This window comes from Perna viridis, chromosome 3 (genome assembly GCF_037379345.1).
Source record: "Perna viridis isolate PV_CMFRI_1.1 ecotype Kerala chromosome 3, ASM3737934v1, whole genome shotgun sequence".
Lineage (NCBI taxonomy): Eukaryota > Metazoa > Mollusca > Bivalvia > Mytilida > Mytilidae > Perna > Perna viridis.
Genome location: NC_142447.1, coordinates 19,100,620 through 19,124,397, shown reverse-complemented (window position 1 = coordinate 19,124,397; position 23,778 = coordinate 19,100,620). Strand labels below are relative to the sequence as shown.

At 31.1% G+C, this 23,778-nt stretch overlaps 1 protein-coding gene across 2 annotated transcripts in view; it reads right to left on the bottom strand.

Annotated features, from left to right (window-relative positions):
- Nucleotides 1–17,101, bottom strand: part of LOC148621334 (protein madd-4-like) — a 74,805-nt gene extending 57,704 nt beyond the window's left edge. Inside the window, exon 1 of one of the 2 annotated variants that reach the window (XM_088575521.1) lies at nucleotides 17,077–17,101. The gene's annotated coding sequence lies outside the window, so the exon portion shown is untranslated. Of the gene's footprint in view, nucleotides 1–12,871; nucleotides 12,894–17,076 lie in introns of those variants that run through there. The other variant, XM_088575522.1, reaches the window with a different exon arrangement.
- Nucleotides 17,102–23,778: the final 6,677 nt, after the last annotated feature.

Below are 23,778 nucleotides of genomic sequence, written 5' to 3'. Positions count from 1 at the left end.
TTCCCTTGTTTACTCTTTCACAGCCAATGATGCAGAGATCAAATAATGGCCTTTTGAAATATAGAAAGCATCCATGAGTGATAACACATTGTGAGATCGGCGGGTTTTTTATATGCATGTTTCTGATTTTTCAAAATTTCTTAATTCTTACAAACGCTTATACTTAATCATTGTCTCACAAATTATCATTTCTACTCTTGTAGTACAGTTCATGGTTTGCTTTCCACAAACAAATGTTATGAATATTTGAAAAAGATCAATGTACTCGAATTGAATTAAGTTTATATATATCCTTTTTTTTAAATCTAACTCTAGATTAATTTCGGTATTGGGTATCATTTGTCGGCAATAGAATAAATACACATATACCAATCAAACATATATTGCAAAATTCTCATATGCTGTAAACGTGTCTCAAAGAATAGCCTCTTATCAGCAGCATTAAAATCAAATACGTATGAAGACGTTTATACATAAATTGTTTTCGTACACTTTGTAATCATACCCAAAAACAAAATCAAAAAGGAAGTTACATCTAACACCGAGATGCTCTACAATGTAACATACAAGTGAGAAATCCTCAGTGTGTTAGGGGTTTTCAGTTTCGTAAGTCTGACAACTTTGCTGACGAAAAGCATCAGAGACGTTTGTACTAACCAACAATGGTGAAAACCCAGTCCTAATAAATATAGAAATGATATTTACTTTCAAACTTTTTTTCACATCGTCTGTTGAAATAAAGTTCACATTATACTTTAATGAATTATTAATCTAAAATGGAGCTATTTGAAGATATTTTAACAAATGGCCGAATAGACTATTCGAGTTGTCATTAATAAATCTGACACTCTTCCATTATAAGGTTATTGTAACAAACAATTAAAGGATTTATCATGTTCGCAATAAGAGTTCCTGGTAGGTCTAGCCGCCCTATGTGTGCGTTATTATTGTTTGACAATGTCATTTATTTACACAATGCTTTTTAATATTCTGTTAATTAAAATAAAATAACTAGGATATTAGTTTTACTTATATCAGATGGTAAATGACAATCAAGCAGTTAACACCTAACGTGTTGTCTTATCTAATGTCATACGCCAGACGTCTTGTCTTGCTAGATTTCAACATAAATATGCAGACTAAACTGAAATCATAGATTGCAATGAGTAACCAACAGAACCAAGATCCTAGCGGAAATATGTAAACCAAAGACAAAGACCAGACGATGAGAACAGACACACACAAAAATGAGCATAAAATAACTAAAATGATAAATGCAAAATCATGGATTGCAATGAGTAACCAACAGAACCAAGATCCTAGCGGAAATATGTAAACCAAAGACAAAGACCCAGACGATGAGAACAGACACACACAAAAATGAGCATAAAATAAATAAAATGATACATGCAAAATCATGGATTGCAATGAGTAACCAACAGAACCAAGATCCTAGCGGAAATATGTAAATCAAAGACCAGACGATGAGAACAGACACACACAACAAGGAGCATGAAATTACTAAACATAAAACATATTAAACAACAAAAGCAAATGAGCAGCTTGGACTCCACTAAAAACAGGGAACATGGACCAGGTGCACCGGTAGGGTAAGCATCCTCTGCTTTTCTATTAACATCCACCCTGTTGCTAACAAAAAGTCAAGTCCGGGATAGATAAAAGTGGTGAGGAAAAACGCAGAACAAAGGAAATGAGATTTTTGGGCATTTTTTTTTATCATCAACTGTTCTATTATCGATATTGTTTCCAATTTAGTATAAATGCATAGCATCATACATGATCAATGGAGCTTCCCAAGTGGAAATTCAGTTTTAACCAAATACTGACATTCCAGTTTTATAGCTTTTATGCAAAAGTAGTCTTGTTCATTTTCTCAAAAATAATTACGAAACGACTCACTAAAATGACACCTGTGTAATTAGTTTACAACTATGACTAGATTAATAAATCTTTTCATCAGGAATTTGCGACATATACTAAAGTTTACCATGAGTTAAAAATTTGTTAAGAAGTTTTTCACGCATCTATGTTTAAAGTTGCATAATACTGTTTTGGAAGAAGAAAAACATCTACAGTAAATGAACTTGTTGGCTTATTTTTCACAGTCTCATAATTTCGACTATAGTCAATGTGATATTTGTTAGGTACAAAGTTATATATCTAACTTTGTACCTAACATATATTTCAGCCTAGTTACAAACAAGGCCAAAGATGTACAATTTACTCGTTTTTACGATGAAATCCTACTTACTGCACCAAATACGACGGTTTTTTTTTTTTTTTTTTTTTTTAATAAATAATCTTCAAATGTTCCTATTTGTTCAATCTTGTAAAAAATAATATGAGTAAAAAAACATTGGCAAATTGCGTGATTTTAAAAATCAGTTTAATTTTGTTTGATTTACAGAAACTTCATATTACATATATTTACAAAATAGTCTTCTTTCGTCAATAATATGTTCAGTACAAAATGTATGAAAATGAGTAGTGTACAAATGTTTGTCCTTTATCATATATATTTAAATATAAATTTTATTTCAGATGCTTCTGTAATTAAATATAACTCGTTTGTTTCATTAAAGTAAATTAAAAGAATAACATTTGAACACTTCTTATGCATATGATTTGTATTCACTGGGACTTATTTTTTTTCCTACTTCCAGTTTATGGCATTTGTTTCCCCTTTTGGCAAGAATTACCGAGTTGCTCATTTACTTTTGTTACTTTGTATGTATGATTTTAGTTACTTTATGTTCTTTGTTGTGTGTGTCTGTTTTCCATGTCTGGTCTTTGTCCCTGGATTACATTCTTTTGATTACCGCTATAACCTTGGTTCCCTTGATTACTCTTTTGTATTCGTTGCCTATGAACAGAATTATTTAATACAAAACAGCTTCGAGTTTTTTAACAAATTTGTCTGCAATTGCACGTTGTTATATGCGAAACGTAATTATTATCAGATATCCAAAAAATTCATTACCTGCGTTCATAAGATCAAAGAATCCATGTTTTGAATTAAGCTTGCCAATTACGTCATAAATTTGTTTTAGTTTTCAATTATATGCATCTGATGCTTATAAAAACAAAACACAAAAAGAATTGGTCGGTTTCTCTTCAGTAATTTCTTTGCAACCATAAATAATCAACCATTTAGAAAGTTATTTATTTCAACATGCAAGATATTGTTCAAATGTATGATATATTCAAGTACATGTCTACATAAGACGACTTCTGAAGTTCATTTATAGACAAAAAACCGATATGGTGAAACGTAACAAATATTCCTTCATATAACCTGAATTCAAAATAGTAAATACTTTCACAGATCACACCAGGAAACCTTCAGCAAGTGAAACGCATCTTTGAGTAAGTTCTGAAAGTCCCCGACAACAAAAGTAGTAAAGTCCACGGTAACAGAACTTTTTTGACAATTCTTTAAAATCAAACATTAAGTAATATAGCGACACAAAGACACATTAATGACTAACATTGCTTGACTGTCGATTGTTACTTATGTCAGTTTCAGTACATGTTGAACCCTTTTAAACCATGGAACAATCCAAACCCGATCATAATCTTATACAATACAAATTTTGATTTTTATGTTTCCTACGACCTTTGGCTAAAATTTATCAAGACCAAAACAGAAAACTGATATTGTTATTTAAGTCAAATTTAATTATAGCCCTTTTTTCTTATGTGTTTGTTCTGTCACATCATAATTTTCTTTTTATAAACTTTACGATGTATTTAGATGAAAATTCAAATAACACAGGAGAAGCTATGATTTGTATTTATCAAGTACTTCGGGATCATAAAATACTTCACAGACTGAGGACTATTAAGATTAGGTTACATTGATGAAAAGTAATACTTCAGAGCTTTGATGATTTTGGTATGCCATTTTCAAATATTCGTGACCTTACATTAATCATACAGAATTGGCCAGTTCAACCGTAATCGTCTTACGTTAAAAAATCGCCCAGACTCTGAAGACAGCCTTCTCAGTAATTGAACATTTTTTGCAATTTTGCAATGCAGAAGAAACCTAAATACTTTTACCTGACCTTATCAGACTGTAAAACAACAGTTTATCTAATTTTCCCCACGATTCCAAAAGGTCAGTATATAGCGATGAGTGAGAAAAACAAACGTCAGTCATTTTGTGGAACTTGGCGTTTTAAATTGTTTATTTACAACAAAGAAAAACTCCCTAACTAAGCTAGATAGAATAACCTAAAAAGGGTTATTTAATCGTCATAAACAAGCAATGCAACCAACCTGCACCTTATTCTCACATGAGCGAATATCTAAAACGCTAATGAAAGAAGATTTATTAGAAATTGGTGTACATTTACCACCTTGTAAGTAATTCTGCTTGTAATTGTAGGTTGTCAGATCATTATTCACGTAAAAAGAAATGTATTTCATGATATGGTGCTTATCTTGCTATATTGCTAAAACAAATGGTAATCAGTAAATAAAATATTAAAAACGTAAAACATAATAGTTTATATTCAGTTTTGTTTTATATATCATATATTTGAGAGGACAGATATTTCTTTCACACCTTCAAATGCATATTTTTGAATACTTTATATGTCTTTTTAGATTTGGTACCTTATCCTAACCTGAAAAAGTAAAGTAATATTTTACACTGCAAACAATTATTCATCACCAAAATAATGTTATGACATCTAACACGTGTTATATTGGATATCAAATGGATGAAAACTACAAACATGACCTAATCAAGGTGGAATACGTGTCTTGTAAATGGTCAAAGTACACATCCATGTAAAGGACAGTCAGGTGGTAATACCAATATAACCCTTAAATATCTTTGTGTCATTTAAATATCCCTTTTTTGTAATATTGGTAAAATCACATGATGATTTAAACATCGTATTTGTAAAAAAGATGCGGGTTCTTTTGTTGTGCTTTATGTGTTTATGTTTCCATTATCTTTTCATTCATATCAGCGATAAATAATTATAAATGGGATATATATGTATCATTATTTGTATTGAACCAGGCACAGTCTGCCCAATAATAACATGGATCTTTACACTAATCCTCGCTCCTATTCACGACTTTACTAACAGTATGCTAGCAACAGAAATATTAAAAGTGAAAACAATATAGCGGTATTTTCTATAGGTAAACATTTAATTGACTTAGTGTCTAAAATACAAATCGCCCCTGTGAGTTTCATGACAGTATTATCTAAAATCCGTCTAAAAGTCACTTTTTATTAGATAACCTCTCCGCCATATGGACGTCAATGTACAAATATAAGTGTGTGCGTTGATTCATCAAACAACAATGGAACTTAAAAGCAAGATCATTAAAGGGCAACGTTTTCAAGGTCTCATAGAAAGATTTGCATAAATCGTACTCGTACGAAGACAAAATTTTCCTATTTTCCTATTGTTTAAATATACAGCATTAAGGATAAATAGTAAATTCTGTTTGAAAATGTGAAATCTGTATATCTGAGTAAAATATTTTCTGCAAAATTATATATTTTACTTTCTCTTTACCTACAGTACAGGTTAGTACCAAATAACATCGAGTGTGATATAGAATTGAGACTTCCAACATGCATTTGATGTAAAACATCAATTTTCACCTGCAATTTGTTAGTTATTATCTGATGTTATTTGTAATTAATTACAATTGTGTTGATGTTCAAAGTCACGATGGTGCATAGCGTACTCCTTTTTTTACGTAATATTTGGCACAATTTGGTTAATGAAAAAGTAATACACAAACAGTGTACACATATAGTTTAAATCCGGTTGTTTAATTTCAACGTAGGCCCGACGAAACACTCGTACAAGCCATTTTAACTGTCTTTAAATAAATATAAAATATACGAACAACAATTAAGTATCAACTGCATGCACCACGTTTTTTTTTTTTTTTTAATTTTAATTTTTTTTTTATTAATATTTTTTTTATATATATTCTTTGATATATTAGTTTTTCGAAGTTGTGTATTATTTTGGTTATTTCATGTTCCTTGTTGTGTGGGTATCTTTTTTGGTCTAATCGTTATCTCTGATCATGTCCTTTTTAATAACAACGCGAATTCTGTTTCCCTTTATTTTCTTTTATTGACTTCATTTTTATGATAAAAACTCATTAGCTTCCAAGGTTTTTGTTAAATATATGCATTTACCAATTAAATGTAAATGTTAATATCCGATACATAACAAAATATAATTTACAACTTTTGGCACATTTTTTAACATATCAATTTGGCAGGTAATATAGTTAAATTCACGAAGATGTTATCGCAGTATGCATTACTTTGTTAAAATTGATTGACGCCTTATTTACTATATGATGCACTAAATGACATCACTTATGAATTGTGTATGATATATTCCAAAGAGAATTGCCTCCTTGCTACATTCCCCATAGATCATCATCCATTACCGAATATTTCGTTTACAACGTATATGTATTTCAAACAGAAATCTTGAATCAGTTTCTGTTGAGTTGTTTTACATAAAATTTGTAGATGCAACTATATCCATCGTCCACTCCAACAAACTACTGAACATTTAAAAATCACTGTAATATTTTTATTATTACGAAAATTGCAACCTACTCGAAAAAAATGCAATCATTTGAATTATTGAATTTCTTACATACACAATGTTAGATTTTCTCAAAGTCGTCAAAATTAAAATAGCATATTTGACTTAAATTAAATGCCATAATGGCATTCATTAGTGCACACAATAGTTTTCATTTGTTTACAGTACTTTTCTTTCAGGTCAACATTTACTTATATGATATATTCTAAGTGCTTAGAAGTTTCCATGCTGTCGTGATCCGATTTATGACAACTTTTAGAAACTTATGAAGTCGACGCATGCCCGTTCTATTAGCTTCTTAAATACAAAAATACCAAATTTATAAATTGCAAATTTCGATACGCTGTACACGTGTTTCTAAGAGTAGCATCTCAACAACAACATTAAAATCGAATGTGTAGGGATATCACAATACAAAACCTAGGTGTATACAGGGAATGAAGGCTCAGTGTTTTTAGTACTTTGAAATTTGTAATACTGCAAAATCTGATAAATGTGTATAATAAAATCTAAATTAATTCGGGGTCAGCCAAGCCTGAATACTGGGTTAGGGAATACTCTCAGTGATGTTAGGTCCACTAGCTGTGGCATCGACCAAGTGGTTATTAAATTCCAAAAATACTAATTATACATAATGTCGTTGATCGTCAAATTGGGTCCAACATGTAAAACATCTAAACTTTGACAATTTGTAAATGTGACAATAATCATGATTTATTTAGAATCTTCATGTGATGTATGATTTAGTAGTGCATTTTGTTCTGATCTATAGGTGTAACATGAACGGACATTCCTAATTTCCTATGAATAAGATAAAATTCACATCTGCTTAATGGACAGATGGACACAAGATTACACTTTGAACTCCAGTAATCCTCGGTGAGGCAAAGAGATGTCACGGTATAAGTTACGCTTTCCAGTAATTTTCTTTTACTTAAGTTGAAACACGACTCAAGATTCTTATTTTTGTGTCATGATTCGTATAAAAGACCATCTGAAAGTATTCTAATGAATCTAACGAAGAAATTCTCAGACAAACATAAAAAGTTTAAGACGAAAAATAATACATACCTCACATTTCATAAATTCCGCTTTCAATCAAAAGGGGGTTTTAGATTACTGCAAATAATTTGATAACAAACAAAAAATAGTTTTCTAAATAATAATAAAACATGCTGACAACAACAACTGAATAAGACAGCTGAGTAGTTTGCAATATCCTTTATATGTAACAGGTTTTTCCAATAGTCTCTACTGAAGGTCTAGGATTTCTTCCACGAGTGTGAGAAACTCCGTCTTTTGAAGAGTGAAGCGCAGCGAGTGGAAGAAATCACAGAACTTTAATAGATGATGACGTAAGTATTCCGCTTAACAGCCAAGAGCTGTGCAATAACAAAACAGGTCGATGAGTAATTTGCATAAAATATGTGTCGTATTACTGGGCACCGATTAACCACATTCGATTAACGGTAATATCCCCGACTATTCTGTCATATAGTGATTAAGCCTTAACTTTTTGTATAATTTTAGTATTTAACATATATTGTCATACAAAGATGTGGACCTGCGTACAAAAGGTTGGATTTATTTATTGATTGACCCTCTGAACTTTATTAGACTACTTTTACTTTGCGAGTAGCGATTGGCTATTTTACCCATGATGGACACCGTTGCGTGTACATGTCTGTCATAGACTGTCAGTTATAGAAAAGCAACGGAAACCGCCGAATTGTTTTCTTTTGTATTACGGAGAAGACTGCAACAAAGAAAAGTTCTTAAGTATTAAAAGTCATGACTGAACACTCCGAACAACATTTCTAATCCGCTACCATCATTACACTAAGAGTAGTCAACATCCTAACCCATAAGCGACCTGAAGAGGGAATGCATTTCATGTCATGATTTTAAGTGATTTAATGACACATCACAGAGAGTTTTGATAGTAGTATTCAATCAAAATTGAAGTAGTCCCTGTGTATTTTAAAGTTTGTGTTTACCAAGTAATGTATAGGTCAAAAAGGTATGATAACAAAATGATAACAAAAAGTAATCGATAGCATTGATGGGAAGAGCAGCAGTATTATCATTATAATGTGCATACATGTGTTATACAATAGTTTAATTTTTTTTAAATTTCATTTTTACGCTACTCTACTTAATTAGACTTTAAAACTTTTGATTAAAGTTGAAATATCTAGGGTACGTTTTAATGAAAATACGAATATTGTTAAATTAAGTTTATATCTGAATCACCAAAGGCAAAGCAAGTATAGTAGCAGCTCAACTTCGTCCGTCCGTCACAATTACGGGTTACTTTGTTTAACTACTCTCCAAATTTGCACACTGTCCGTCTGTTCGTCCGTATGTCACGCTTAGGGGTACCTACTTTGTGTAATCAATAACTAAAAACTAATATTATTCTAACTTGACAAAGTGTTTTCTTTATATATTGATGATATACACCTTATGGAGAAAGTTGATAAAACAATTTTGAATAGTTAGCATGTTAACCTTAGCTACTTTCTGTCCCTTAATGTTGAAGACTGTATTTAATAAGCGAAATCTGAAACTTTAAAGAAACAACACAAATGCAATATCATTCACAGTGTGTAGTGTGTGTACATATATACATTGAAAAATTAACCTCCTATCATGGACAAAATTTAGTAATGTTTTCCTACATTTTAACTAATTCCATTCTCATTTTCAAAATACAATTAGCCGCCCCTTCGCCATCACACTTTTCGCTAATTGTATTATAGTAATACAAGTGTATCTTTAGCACCTGCGTATGGAGTGTTCATATCACAACTTGCCGAAACTACGCAGTCTTTTTGTATCGCGCTAGAACTCTAACAAATAGGCTTCTGGAACAGGGTTATGTTGCTTCAAGATTGAAGTCATCACTACTGAAGTTTTATGGTCGTCATCATGAACTCGTGGATCGTTATGGTGTATCCATCTGCACCGTGAAAACTGATTTACTCAACAGGTCATAGTTTTCCTTTCCTCGTTTGTCTACCCTGGGCTTGACTTTTTATTAGCAACTCGGCGCGTTTTTCTAGAAAAACAGAGGGCGCATGCCCTACCGGTGCACCTGGTCCATGCTCCCAGTTTTTAGTAGAGTCCGAGTTGCTCATTTGCTTTTGTTACTTTGTATGTATGATTTTAGTTACTTTATGTTCTTTGTTGTGTATGTCTGTTTTCCATGTCTGGTCTTTGTCCAAGGATTACATTCTTTTGATTACCGCTATAACCTTGGTTCCCTTGATTACTCCTTTACAAACTGTTGTTTTCAGAACCTTTTTTGCATCAGAACGTACTGTAGCGTCGTATGAAAGGAAAACAGAACAAAGAATATATATATATATTTCAAGTATTATTTCACTCAAGATCCCACTAAGCAGTTCCGATTAAAATGGCCACCCTCTATGTAGTACCAAAACTACACTGAAGCTAGATCTATGCACTGTAAGTGTAGTATTTTTGTGTATTCTGATCAGTAGTAGTCAAAATAAAGCAGAAAATGTGTACTTTAATATCATCTTTGCATTTTACTGTAAAAGTGTATGAATATTGTTAACATGTGCGAATATTTGCCTCCATGTTGTCAGTTAGCAGAAAAGGTAAAAATGTGGATTTTCAGTTTTATTTATTCAAGTAAATTTTGTGAAGAATTTCTACAATCATCGTACCATTAGCCGAATGATTTTGAAAGCCTTATTTTCAAAGCTTCGCTATGGTATGCAGCTTAAATATGTCATTTGTCCTGGGAATTCACAGTGAAACTTTGAAAATTACTTTTTTTTTACATATAAAGTAATAGAAATGTTAGAAGTTGTTAGTGAGACCAATAGCTAAGTTATGGCATTTTTCAGAGAAATGCATAATTTGATGAAAATTTCCTTTCCGTGTCATTATTTCCATTTTCACATAATATCAGTATAGTGATATTGGTAATCTGGCTATAGTTTAAGAGGTACGTTGTACTAGATATTGAAAAAACAACATAGCAACAGATTTTTATCAGTAAAACCCTAAAATACATTACGTTACTGCTTTGGATATTCAAAGTACTCAAATAGCCATACAGCACAAACTAAGAATCACACAGTGGAGAATAAGGCATGATATTAATTGTTGAAATCTGTCCTTTTTTTATAACAATCGATGATATTAAGTACTACAACTTCTTGGATTATCATAGATATCAAATTGGTATGACTAACTAATATTGACATTTTATGTAATTTAGGGAAAATATCTCTGAGGGGCATAATAAAAAATTACCATTTCTTTGTAGTCCTATGTCTGATTTTTTATATTTTTGGTCTTATTAGACGCGCAATACAACAAGCTTTTATCAAATGTAAAAGAAGAAACACAGAAAACTCATGAAATGTTTTAATGTTTCACTAACCCACTCCCCTCCCCCATGTAGTACCAAAAAACACAAAGAACCTTAATGTATATATTGTAAGTGAATTATATGTGAGTATTATGATCAGAAGTAGTCAAAATAAAGCTAAAAATTTGTACGTAAAATGCTATATGTAATTTACTACAAAAGTGTAAGAAAATTGTTTACATGTGTGAGTAATTATCCACCATGCTGTCGTTCAGCAGAAAAGGTAAAAATATTGATTTTCAGTTTTATTTATTCAAGCAAATTTTGTAAGGAATTTCTACAGTCATCGTACTTTAGCAAAATGATTTTGAAAGTCTTTTCTTCTAAGCCGATATTCGAAGAAGATCGTACAGTTGTATGTGGAATTATATATTAACATCATGGAGTCGGTTTTATATTCGATGAGGTAGAAAAGTACACCAGCTCTTGAGCTCAAACGAAAGAGCGAGGGTTACGGTTAAAGCAACAATGGAGGTTTAAATGATAGGGTTAGATTTCACAACAACATAATTCTGGATATAGAATATTTTAAACACTAACACGGTAATTTATCATGAAACCAGATATGTACCCTTTTATAAAAAGGTGTTTGTCATTCAATCAAAAAAGTCAAAACACTAAAATATGAAACCATAAATCAAATTCACAATTAAGGTAGTCCATATGGTGTGTCGAGCAAGTGTTGTTTAGGTTAACGAGATGGAGAGGTCAAATGGTTAAGATAATATAGAAATAGTTCGTAGTAATTTAATAATAGACAAAACATATTAGAAATTTCAATTGTCGTTTATAGCAAATTATTTTTCTTACGCCCATAGAAAAAAATTACATTTATTAACAATACGATAAAAATCAGGTGTGAAACCTAATTTCAGATTACAATTGTCAAGCCATAAAAAATCGGTTCATTTCATTGTATGTTTAATAAATTCCACTCACATTACTGCTTAATCAGTGAAATGCTAACCTTTATAGGCGAAATTGCAATTAAAAATGTGTGAAAAATGTTTATTATTAATTTGTTTTCTTTTTAATCGGACAATAAAAATTGGAAACGTAAACAACAAAATTTCTGGGTTGAAAATACAAAATACCTGTGCACATTTTTCGAGGAGTAATAAAACTAAATACATAGGAAGATTAAGATCCAAAAGTAATACGTACATGAGAAATGTTCAAAACCAAAATATCAAAATAGGATGCCACATACAGCACCTAGAAATTCTACCATATGCAATACAAGGAACGAAACCTATTAAAGACATTTTAACAAACACAAATAGTAAGTGCAAAAATAGTCATAAGTCACAAAGTAAAAATGTACTTTCTTTTGTGACGTAATAACCCGTCGCAAATGTTACCTTTACAAATCATTGTGAATTTGACTACCAGTTTATTTGGTGGCACAGCACACACGCATGCGAATTCAAACCGGTCTTTTAATTCTAATTGAACACTTATTGATCCGTACACACTTGAAGTATTTTGTAACCTTTGCAGTTCGTTTGAAGTGAAATTAAAATTAAATGATGCTGGAATTATATTATCTATTCTTTATATATATACGATCACTTCACTACACACATACGTCATCATAAATAACGATATCATTTGATGACGTCATACATGTATTTACTATGGTAATAACGATAAATTAAAAATCGCCAGCTTTTATTCTCTTGCCAGAAGTTGTGGCATACAAAATGGTGATTTCAAGTTATCATTACGCCAATCATTAACATTCAATTATAGTCAAAATGTGTGTTTTATGAGTGTTGTTTGCTACATTAACAAAATGAAAGTTTAAGAGAACAATTGGAAAAAAAATACTTACGTTAATCAAAATCCAAGTAAAACAGATGTGCGTTCAATAATACCTGCTTACGACTATGCAAGTTTCGCAGGTGGTCAATTTATAATTCCCTAAGTGTAGCAACTGAAGTATCGCGAACTAATACTTAACAGTTATATTTTCTCAGTGTGTATATTTGTTTGCATTAATGTGATAAATTGGATTAATATCCGTGACTTAAGAAATATTCTTGACATTTAAGTTAACTTTGTAATGTAATTGTTGTGCAATCAATTTTCTGCTTGTACTTTACACTCAAAAGATTCAATTTTGTTTCGTTTTCACTCTCCTTTTATCAAGAAGCGTTTATTAAGCAATGTTGTAAACAGTTTTTTTCCTCTGAAAGTTAATTCTGATCTTACATCATATATAAATATATGTATGCATTTAACGAATAATTTGTTAATCCCACGATAAAAGAAAAATTATATAAAACATGCGGATTTTGCTTTGTTTACATACAAATCATATGAATCTAGATAAGTATTCCAATTGAACGGAAATTATCGATTTTCAACAATGAAAGAAGCTATAACTCAACTGAAACTAGAACTAATTGATTGAATCGACCCAGCATTCTTTAATGTCTGCCAGTCTGTCTGTCTGCCTGTTTGTTCGTCTGTCCCAATTATTGTAGGCGCAAGTCCTCCTTAATCGCTCAATGGGTTTTAACCAAATTTATATGAAGTCTTGGGACTATATGTAGATATGCATCCCCTTTTGAGTATGCTCAAAGTATTTCTAGTTCATATATAAGTTAATATTTCCATCGCAATTCAAATCGAAATAAAAACTTTAATTGTCTTTAAACTCGTTAACTTGTGTTTCAAATGCACAACGGCATTTTTTAAAATCCGCTGTTGAAATGCAGGAATTCGATCTAAACAATACAGTTAATGTTAAGGAACTAATTTCAGCATTATGATACGTGTATAAAATCCTAAAATATGTTTGAATTGCACTACGGCGAACAATTTACTAGGTGACCTATGCCCACAAGACTTAACTTACACACTTCATGCAACGTTATTTGCCGACAGATATTTTCTAGTTCAAGATATAGCTTGTAAGTGTATCACCTTTATGTTAAAACAAATTACTATCGTAATAGTTCCCATTATTCAATTTTCCGTCATGACCCTCCTGAGGCTCAAAATACTTGCAATTTTTGTTTATATGCATCATAAAGTAAATATAAACAATTATTATCATTTTGTCTCCCTTTAACCTGCTCTTCTTTGAAGTATATGTAGTAGTAGTCCTAATTAGCCGACCGCAATTAAGTAAAGCATGAAGTAATGAGAGTTCAGGCGTCTTATTTACCAGAACTATACATACGATTGCTTATATAATACATTGGTAACGATTTTACACTTATAATTAGGTTCGGATAAACATTAATCAAGGATAAGTGCAAAGAAATAAGCATGTGAATGTTATTGTTCAATTAACTTCAAGTAACCTCAATAACACAGATTGTAATGGAATACTCAACTTACGAAATCACAAATCTCGCTTTTACAGCGAGGTATATAGTTAGCCTCATTACTCGCTGTTAATTTCTTTTCGACAGTAAATACAATATACGAAATCTTCTATGTCGGTTCAATAAGTTCTATAAAACTGATACTAAGGCGGCCAAATGATACTTAAATTTCCTTAAGAGGACCTGTAGAATGCACAAATAAACAAACGAACACACAGGCAATGAACGTACAATCATACGGACATACTGTTTGTCATATATATATATATTTCATTTTTTTTACATCTAGAACTTCTTCAAAATTAACTATTCTTCGTATTCTAGGGTTAAAGTAGTATCTATTTTTTACATTTTCCAAAATTTGATAAAAGTTATGATACGTTTTTATTTCAATCAATTGAATGTAAATCCATTCTAACTGCGCTATACGTTAACACAAAAACACTGATTTCCCTATAATTGTGAATAGTACTTTAGAACAATCTCATGTGTAATGGTTCGCTGTGCAAAGCTGAACAATCAACTGGTATTATCATAATATCAAGTAACTTAAATGAATATATACCAAAAAAAAAACTAAATTATGTTCTTGAGATGTCGATGGTTTGTTTGCTAATAGAATAACTCTAACTCAAAAGTCGTCAAAAATGTGGAAGTAAAAACTAAGCAAACCATTATTTGCAATTATTATAAGTAGATGTAGATAATATACATCTGGATCTCAATATGGTTGATACATATCTAAGGTTCGGTGAAAAGTTGCCTAGTACAGCTAAGTACACATGTTAATTGGTGCCAGAATTAGTCATTTCCGAGTCGATCAAAATCTAATAGTAGATAATAGTAAGAATGAAAACATTTGGGGGAGGAGGTGTTATGCATAGAAAAATCAACATGTTAAACTGCTTGTAACATACACCACATGGAGCGGAAGTAAAATATATTATTTCTTGCAGTTTTATATTAAGACAATTTACAGAATAGTTATAATAGTGGGTAATTTGGCTTTCAGTCAGCTTTACTGTTATATTGAATTTGTATTACAAGAAACGTCTGCCTATGAATTGGTATATACTGTTTTCGAGAACATGTTCGTTTTGGATTTTATGGGGGTTTTTTTAGTAATTAAAATTTGTTTTATAATGTATATGTTCGTTTTTCCTTTTCTTTTACTTATAAGATCGTTCTCCGTCACTGGGTTCTCTCTATTTCATATAGATATATACATATCTGGTCCTCATATTTATAAGAATGATTCTAATCTTATCACTTACACTCTATCGGTTTAGTAAATGCATAGAGTGTCAGTTTAAAAATAAATTAAAAAAGGCAACTATGCGACTTTTTTTAAACCGTGTAGCCTTTTACTAATACTTTCAGACTGATTCTTGTCTACTATCTCAGCTCTCCTAGGTGGATATTATAGATTTAAGTTAAGTTTATTCATTGGACTTAAGCAATTGATTCCGAATATGCGACATCTTAAGTATGAAAAACATTAGTATTTACAACCGAGATGATAGCTTATCCTTCATAACGCAAATTTATCATTTATTGCTTCTCAGTATGCCTGTTTGTAATGGTGAAGAGACCTCCTACAAAGTAGTGACAGACAAAGGTTACACTCAACAACGGATTTTTAAAAAATCATTCGTAATAGGTCTGATGAACCTTTCAAATAATATCCAAACCTTCGCTTCAATGAAGGAATGAATCAGTACTTGATAAACTAAGTATTTTTAGTATGGTTATACATAATTTTCAGGCAGATTACATGCTTAGAAAAGAAGCCCTTCAATTATTTGACAGTAGAAGTCGTTATAGTCAATGGTATACTGTAAATGCATAATTTTTTGCGGGTGTTGTGTCAAATCATTTTTTTTGTTTTGGTTTTAATTTTTCAATAAGCGTCTTCATGTCATTAGGAATTAAATAATGACATTATTGTGAGGGGGTTACATTTGCGGACATTTCCTGATCGCGAAATTACATCCGTCGCGCAAATTTCCACGTTTAGATTGTTTCTTTAAAAAAAAAAAAAAAAAAAAAAAAAAAAAAAGCTGTTCTCAATATGACGGTCGTAATTCTGTGACGTTTTATGATTTAATTATCAAGAAGTTGCGTATGATCACAAAAATCAATATAGCTGTACATTGGACGTTATGTGTCACACAAATTGAACTTTCACTTGAATGTTAAAAGAATCCTTCTTAGTACACAATAGTATCTGCGTCATGTTCAAAGAGTATTCAAGGGAACCAAGGTTATAGCGGTAATCAAAAGAATATCATCCAGAGACAAAGAACAGTCATACACAACAAAGAACATAAAGTAACTAAAATCATACATACAAAGTGACAAAAGCAAATGAGCAACTCGGACTCCACTAAAAACTGGGAGCATGGAGTAGGTGCACCGGTAGGGTATGGGATATGGGAATACAAAATAAAGTCGAATCATTGAATCACAGAAAAGAACGTAAAAATTAACAGATAAAAGTACATAATAACGTAAACGTTAAAAAGGCAAATAAATTTTAAGCGAAACGAACTTGCAAGATATTCGAAAACATTTGTAGAAATTATTGCACGTGCATTGGTTTATAATTAATATTAATCGATAGATCAAGGCGTATTCTTGCACTGAACTAAGTAAAAGCAGCGCATCAGAACAATATTTTCTTGAAAAACAAATAACATACCTCCTCAATTCTGTAAATATTAAGACGACTTTGTTTTACTCACAAATGTATTTCTTAATCATTTAGTAAGGCAACTTTCAGATAGTTTGATTCTAATATAAAGAACCTGCCCTTAATATGTTTCACGCTTACTTTTATAGTATTTATTACGTGCATATCAGAATGTACATGTTTGATAATGAATACACTAAAAAATGGGTTCGTCTTAAGCTTGTATCGTAAAAGTGAAAAATTTATCTTGACATCCTTTGAATATCCTAATAAAACTAGAGTTCACATTTGATTGTGGTAAAATACGAAATTGAATAGGGTACTTGTGCGGCTTGTCACCAATTTGTTGAGGGCTTACCTTAGGTTTCGTCTTCTATTACACTTTCAATCCTTTTGAACAGAGTGATAGATTTTTAACTTGATAAGTCGTACAAGGCTTTCTAATCATAATGCACACCAAGAATATTTAAAGCAAAAAATAAGAATTGACCATCATATTAATGAGTTTTAATATATCTAGAAATGATCTTGTCCGATAATGGAAATTATCGAACATGACTAATAAAGCAGCTCGAACGCACAGATTCCAAATATTATAATAAATCAAGTATTATGAAGACCAATAAATATTTCTTTAAACAGTAGATGTGTGCCCTTACTGACATAAGTAGTGTACGATCTTAAATGACTGGGCATACTATCATAGACCTCGAGCAACAACGTTCAAGTATAGAAACGTCAGTCTACTATATAATTCATTTTTCTTAATTATTGATGCCCATACCTGCCTTATTTATTCAGTATATGATTCTACACTTTGATATCTGGTTTATATATTATAACTTTCATGATACTTGTACCTCTTATGACACCGCCCTGTTTTATTTATATTATGAGGGCTGTTTAATCGTGTTGCCCTTCATTTCTCTGATAAAGAGATAATATGCAATATTGCGTTTCCAAAGTCAATATACTACACATGATGCTGTAATAGATGCTAAGGTTTAATGCTTATTTCGTCTCGTGGTTTCAGGTGTTAGCACTCATTGTATTTTTTCTTAACATACATTGGCAAGAAAAGCTATTGTTATGGGCGCAATATATTTATTTTTCCTTTGAAATAAGACTTCAAACGTATAACTTACCAACAGGGTATAATTGTTGATTACATAATAGTGAGATAAGGATATAATCATCTCGTAATCTTTCAATTAACATAAACAATAAATGAAGATAGTTGCTAAATATTTCTATAGGCATGTTCTTATTCTATTAACACAAGATTTCCAGAATTCCGAACATTTTGAGGCAAAATGATTTGCCAACTTGAAGTAATTCATCATTTTTTGTTTTCGTCCTGTCAATGATAAAGGTATAATTAGAATGTACTTTCTTTCGTGGGTATCATTATTCGTGTTTATAAAAAATTATCAGTTTTTATTAAATTCACATTCACGGGTTTTAGTAGAGCTCTGATGTTTCCATTGGTAATCTTACCTTTTGTTGGCAATATAAAATCGTGGTTAGACCAAACCACGAAGAATAAAAAAAATGTTCTCAACTGGCTAAAGTTCTTTCATAGAAAATACATTTTGTAATGAAGAGAAATAATCCATCCAACGCATAATATAGAAACCTTGTAACAGGAAATGCAAACCCTTTCCAAAACAACTGAGTTCAATCCCAATGATTCTCCTCGTTTGTATTTTTGGTATTGCCACTTCTTGATACTTTTTGCTATTAAGTCAAAAAGTTATTCATTATATGGGTAATACAGTGATACCAGTCTAAACCGAACCCCGTTTGTACAGTAGAATTCGGTCGATTTAGACAGGTGTTCGGTTCATCTAGGTTCAAAATACATTTGGACTGACACAATGGGACTTCTAAACATGTCTTGTTTGTTCAGACGGGTTTTCGGTTTAATCTGGGTTCGGTTTAGACAGGTTTCACTGCATACGGTACCTTCTGAATCGCTTAAATATAACAATCTACTTTGTTTTCTTTTTTCTGAACCAAAACAATATTATTATATAAATAAGTCATCAACGTATGGTTGATGGGTATTTAATATTTTGTTAACAAGCACAAAATAACCAGAGGAGCAGGTATTGCTTACTCCTGATGGCGCTTCTGGTTTTTGTAGGGATTTAACTTGCATTTGTGTGTCTGCTGTCTAGTTTTTCTCCAGTATCGTTTATACGTATTTTTATTCCGTTGTATACAGTGTGTGCGTGTATCTTTCATGTCTACTGCTTTTACATTTCGACCATTATTTAGATTCAGATGTCTCTGCATGTCTTTTCAAATTTTACAAATTAAGCCTTATATTTATAAATACTGGTTATCAAAAAAGTTCGTGTCAAAGTTAAGACTTTTCATTCTCTAATACTATACAAATATACAAACTAATAGCTGAATGACAAAGTGGATTCTCTACAATGTTCCATTTGGCACTCTTGCCATTTAATCATATAATAATCTATAACATATGATTAATCTGAAAAGAAAAGTGTTTAGTACTAAACACCCTTTTCCTGCTATATGCATGTCAACGTTAAAGAAAATTGGTGCTATTAACCAATACCTATCATTATAATGACAACATAATAAAACCTTTATGAAATAGAATTTCTAAACTTGATAAAGAATTCGAACACCCTTCTCTTTATATCAAAATATATATTTATGCATTTAAAAATGATTTTCTTTATATATTAAATGTATCGTAAAGTGCAAATGCAATAGTTTAGGTTGGTAGTTCAAATATGGCAGAAAAAGTTATTATCTTTTGCACTTATATAACATAAAAATATTCTACACTTTATATCACTATATTCATTTATATACAAATGAAAATACTTCTTTTGAAATAGACAAAATATCCGATATAACTAACCATTGACGGTCTAACTGGAAAGAAAATATTACATTGCATTGGTTGTTAGCTCTTTTTTAATATGCAGGCTCAATAAATTAGCATGATGAAACACATCTGGACGTGCCCTTCTGAACTAGAACTCTTCAGAACAACTGAATGTAAGTGCCACTCCTTATCTTTTTCAAACCAAAAAAGACTAAGATTGAAAATAACAAATAAAAGACAGAACAAGTTGATGGAAATACTAATTTCACCGGCTAAATTAATTTAAAGTTATTCTATTAATTAATGAAAAGGTTAACTTTCGCTTTAACAGAGAAAACGATATTAAATAAAATGACATTATAAACAAAAAAAATGACCTGTAAAAATGAATCAAGAGTTAAACATATTATGCAACTCATAAATTCATGCTGTGAACATAAGTTAATGATGTAACACATTTTCGTATATTTTGGAGCTACCGTAAATTGGGATATTTGGACCTCGGGTTATTTTGGTGGTTTATCACAAAATAGGGGTGTCTTATTTTGGTGTGTTTAATTATGGTGGTTTCGAAATTTTATCATTGAAAATTGTAGCAGTCACCATATTTGGGTGTTGAATATTTGGCGCTTTTAAGACATGCGCCATGTATGCCAAAATAAAAAAAATTTAAAAAAAATACATCCAAAATTTTCCAATTTACTGTATCCTAATAATTTAATTAATACCATGAAAATAGACCATTCTTTGTTCAAAACAGCTTACATTTTACCTAGAATTGTCAAAAAAAATATTTGTTTTCCATCCTGTATACATCCCGTCTGGTTTCACATAATTGTTCAGAATGGCATTTTAATTAGCTCTACATGCACTAAAACCTCCAGTTACAATAGATACGATCAAAATATAATGCATGATGATACAGGAATCTTATAACGTTACAACAGTGGGTAATTATCAAATATCAGATTTAGGTTTTTATACCATGATTGAGGAGGAAGTCGAACAATCCATCATTTAAAAAAAAAAAATTTTTCAAAAGTTATCTAATCTTGAGCTAAAATCGTGGGTAGAAACGTCTCTTTTTAGTCTTTGGCATTTGTACTCAATACCTCGACGGCAGAGATTACGTAATTTCATTGTTAAGTACATTCTAAAAGTATGTAATTAGCAGGTAAGAACAGTCAAATGAAAATTTACGAGAGTTTAAAGAAAAGAGGACGAAAACATCACATATAAAACAATATGAAAAACGTCAGCAAGAGTAAATAGCGTCTTTCAAATGAAGAAAAATAAGCAACAAAAGTAATTCGGTGTCTGATCTCATAGTTTAAGCCCCTAACGGAAGGAAGATCCCAATTTGTCAGTAAAAGAATATTTTGAGGCCATGCCGGTTTCGCCATCCATTTGGTGACAAATGAATAAAGTAAAAATTTCACATACTTTCTTTGACTCCTCTGCAAATGGCATTAATTGTAGATTTTTTTTTTTACTTTTTGTTATCACTGTACAAATTAGTGAATATTACTTTTTAATCAAAAATGCAATGATTACAGGTGTATTACAATATATCAAAGTTTCAATAAGTGATAAGAAGTTACATTTTTACTACAATATTTACGACATTGAAAGATTGCTGATACAAGAAAACGAGGAAATACTTTCCTGATTTATGTTCAAACTTATTAAGGCTAATTGAAAAGGAATGTTTGGAATTGTTATTGTTCAATTAGCTAGAAATAGTCTAAATATCAAACAAAATGACGGATTGGTCTTATGCCTTTACCTCACTGAGAGATAAGGTTTAATAAGTTTTGTATTTTCAGTTGATTTAACGAGAAGTATATCAATATTAAAATTACAGCATATACAATGATGTCGTCCATAGGAAAGAGTCCCTGGGTCTTCCCTTGACTAAATGACAATCATCCAATGAAATTCGTAAGAATTGAAAAGAAGAGATTTTTAAAGGGACGGGAATATAAAATGTCCTTCTCAATTGTCCAGTTATCTACCCGATGCAGTTTATCAGGTGATTGACATTCAAAGCATAACCACTGAATATCATCATTGTATGTGCTGTAATAATATATAGTATAGAGACGATGGGAAACTAATCAAAAGAGGATGGAGATACTAGGCGCGGTTTCACCCCATAATATTTTTTTTGCCTTGCTTTGCACGGCATTTGATTCAATTAACCCCCCCCCCCCAAAAAAAAAAAAAAATTAAATCCTGGATACTATATGAAAAAATAACTTGTGTCTTACTAACAGATAACACAATTTAACAGAAATTAATGTATGTTTTATATACTACCGGAAAATCGAGAAATATTATTTGAATGTGACAAATGGTAAAATTTTGCCCAAGAAACAGAAATATTGGTGACCGTTCTTGTGATCGCTACACGTTATTATGTCTGTATTTAATTATTTTAACATAAGAGGTAACAATGCCGTCACCTAACAGAAAGTCCGTGCGTGATGTTGCCACTTATATTCGCATTTCGTCATTGATAAAGATAAGCCATTTGTATCTTGATTTACGTAAAATGACTGTTGCTGCAGATCTTATTCGTGACAAACGATGTTAAGGATACAACTGTAAATCAGATGGTTTTGCTTTTGTTTGGTTTTTTAATTAACTGCGATATGTTAATTCCAAGCTCTTATTTGATCATTGTAAAGTTAAAGGGTTATTATACGAAAGTTTATATTCAGGTATGGCAACTTGTGCTTGTTTCTTTACATCAATCGATGGATTCGCATGGCACTTTCGATTCATTCAACCTTTTTGTACCTGTAGATATAAATATTTCTATCAAATATATGAGCAGGTTATGCCATGCATGATCCAACAGGGGCATCTGTGTTTATTTATTTTAAAGTTTCCTTATCAATCATCATCTATTTTTTAAAACATTTTACTCTTTCAAATTGAGACCACAAGCTTCTACCTTCAATATGTTTGTTATGATAAACAGTAAAAGGGATACATTTCCTTTGATTATTCTGTCTGAGTTGAACATCAATTAAGTGTTTCAGCCAAAACAATCTGCAAGTTTGTTATTGTTCAATTTCTTTGGGGAGTAAAAATATCAAACAATCAAGATAAATTGTGTAGCACTTGTCTTTTTCATTCATTAATTCGTCTATTTACATTTTGTTTCGGAATACTTCATTCACAGGGAATTAATTTGCGAAGAAAATTTTATATCATGTTATAGTCTTTTACAACGAACATGTACATGTCTATAGACTATGTGTGTTATCTAAATTTAAAAATTCGGAAATTTGTCCTCCAATTCATATTTGGATTTTCATTCCCTGCTTTCTAGTATGAAAAGATTATAAGCTATCCTTTGGTTGCACAGTGTAAGCCGAAATATATTACAAAAGAATAACATCAAATCTTGATATCAAGGAAAACTGAATAAATGCTGGTTACCAACAAAACTTTACCAACAGTTTCCCTCATCCACAGCACCCTCGAATGATATGTGTAAGGGAAATACCTATAAGACAACAACTCAAAAATTATCGAAGAATGACAAGACAATTACAACAAAGGGAATATTTTGTACTTCATACATTCAGATAAGATCATTTGTTCGGGATTGAAGAAGTTATATACGAAAAAATCTTCGTCCCAAATGCACTCCTCAAACCAAATAAAGGTCTTTTTTATAATTTAATGATTGGCGTGGTTAAATGTATAAAATGTGATTGGGTAAAATCACAATGGGGAATCGAATCGCATCTAAACTGCCCCAAAAAATATATTTCTTTCGAAAATAGCATAAAGCAGGAAGATTTTTCGACGATTTAATTCTTGCTATATTG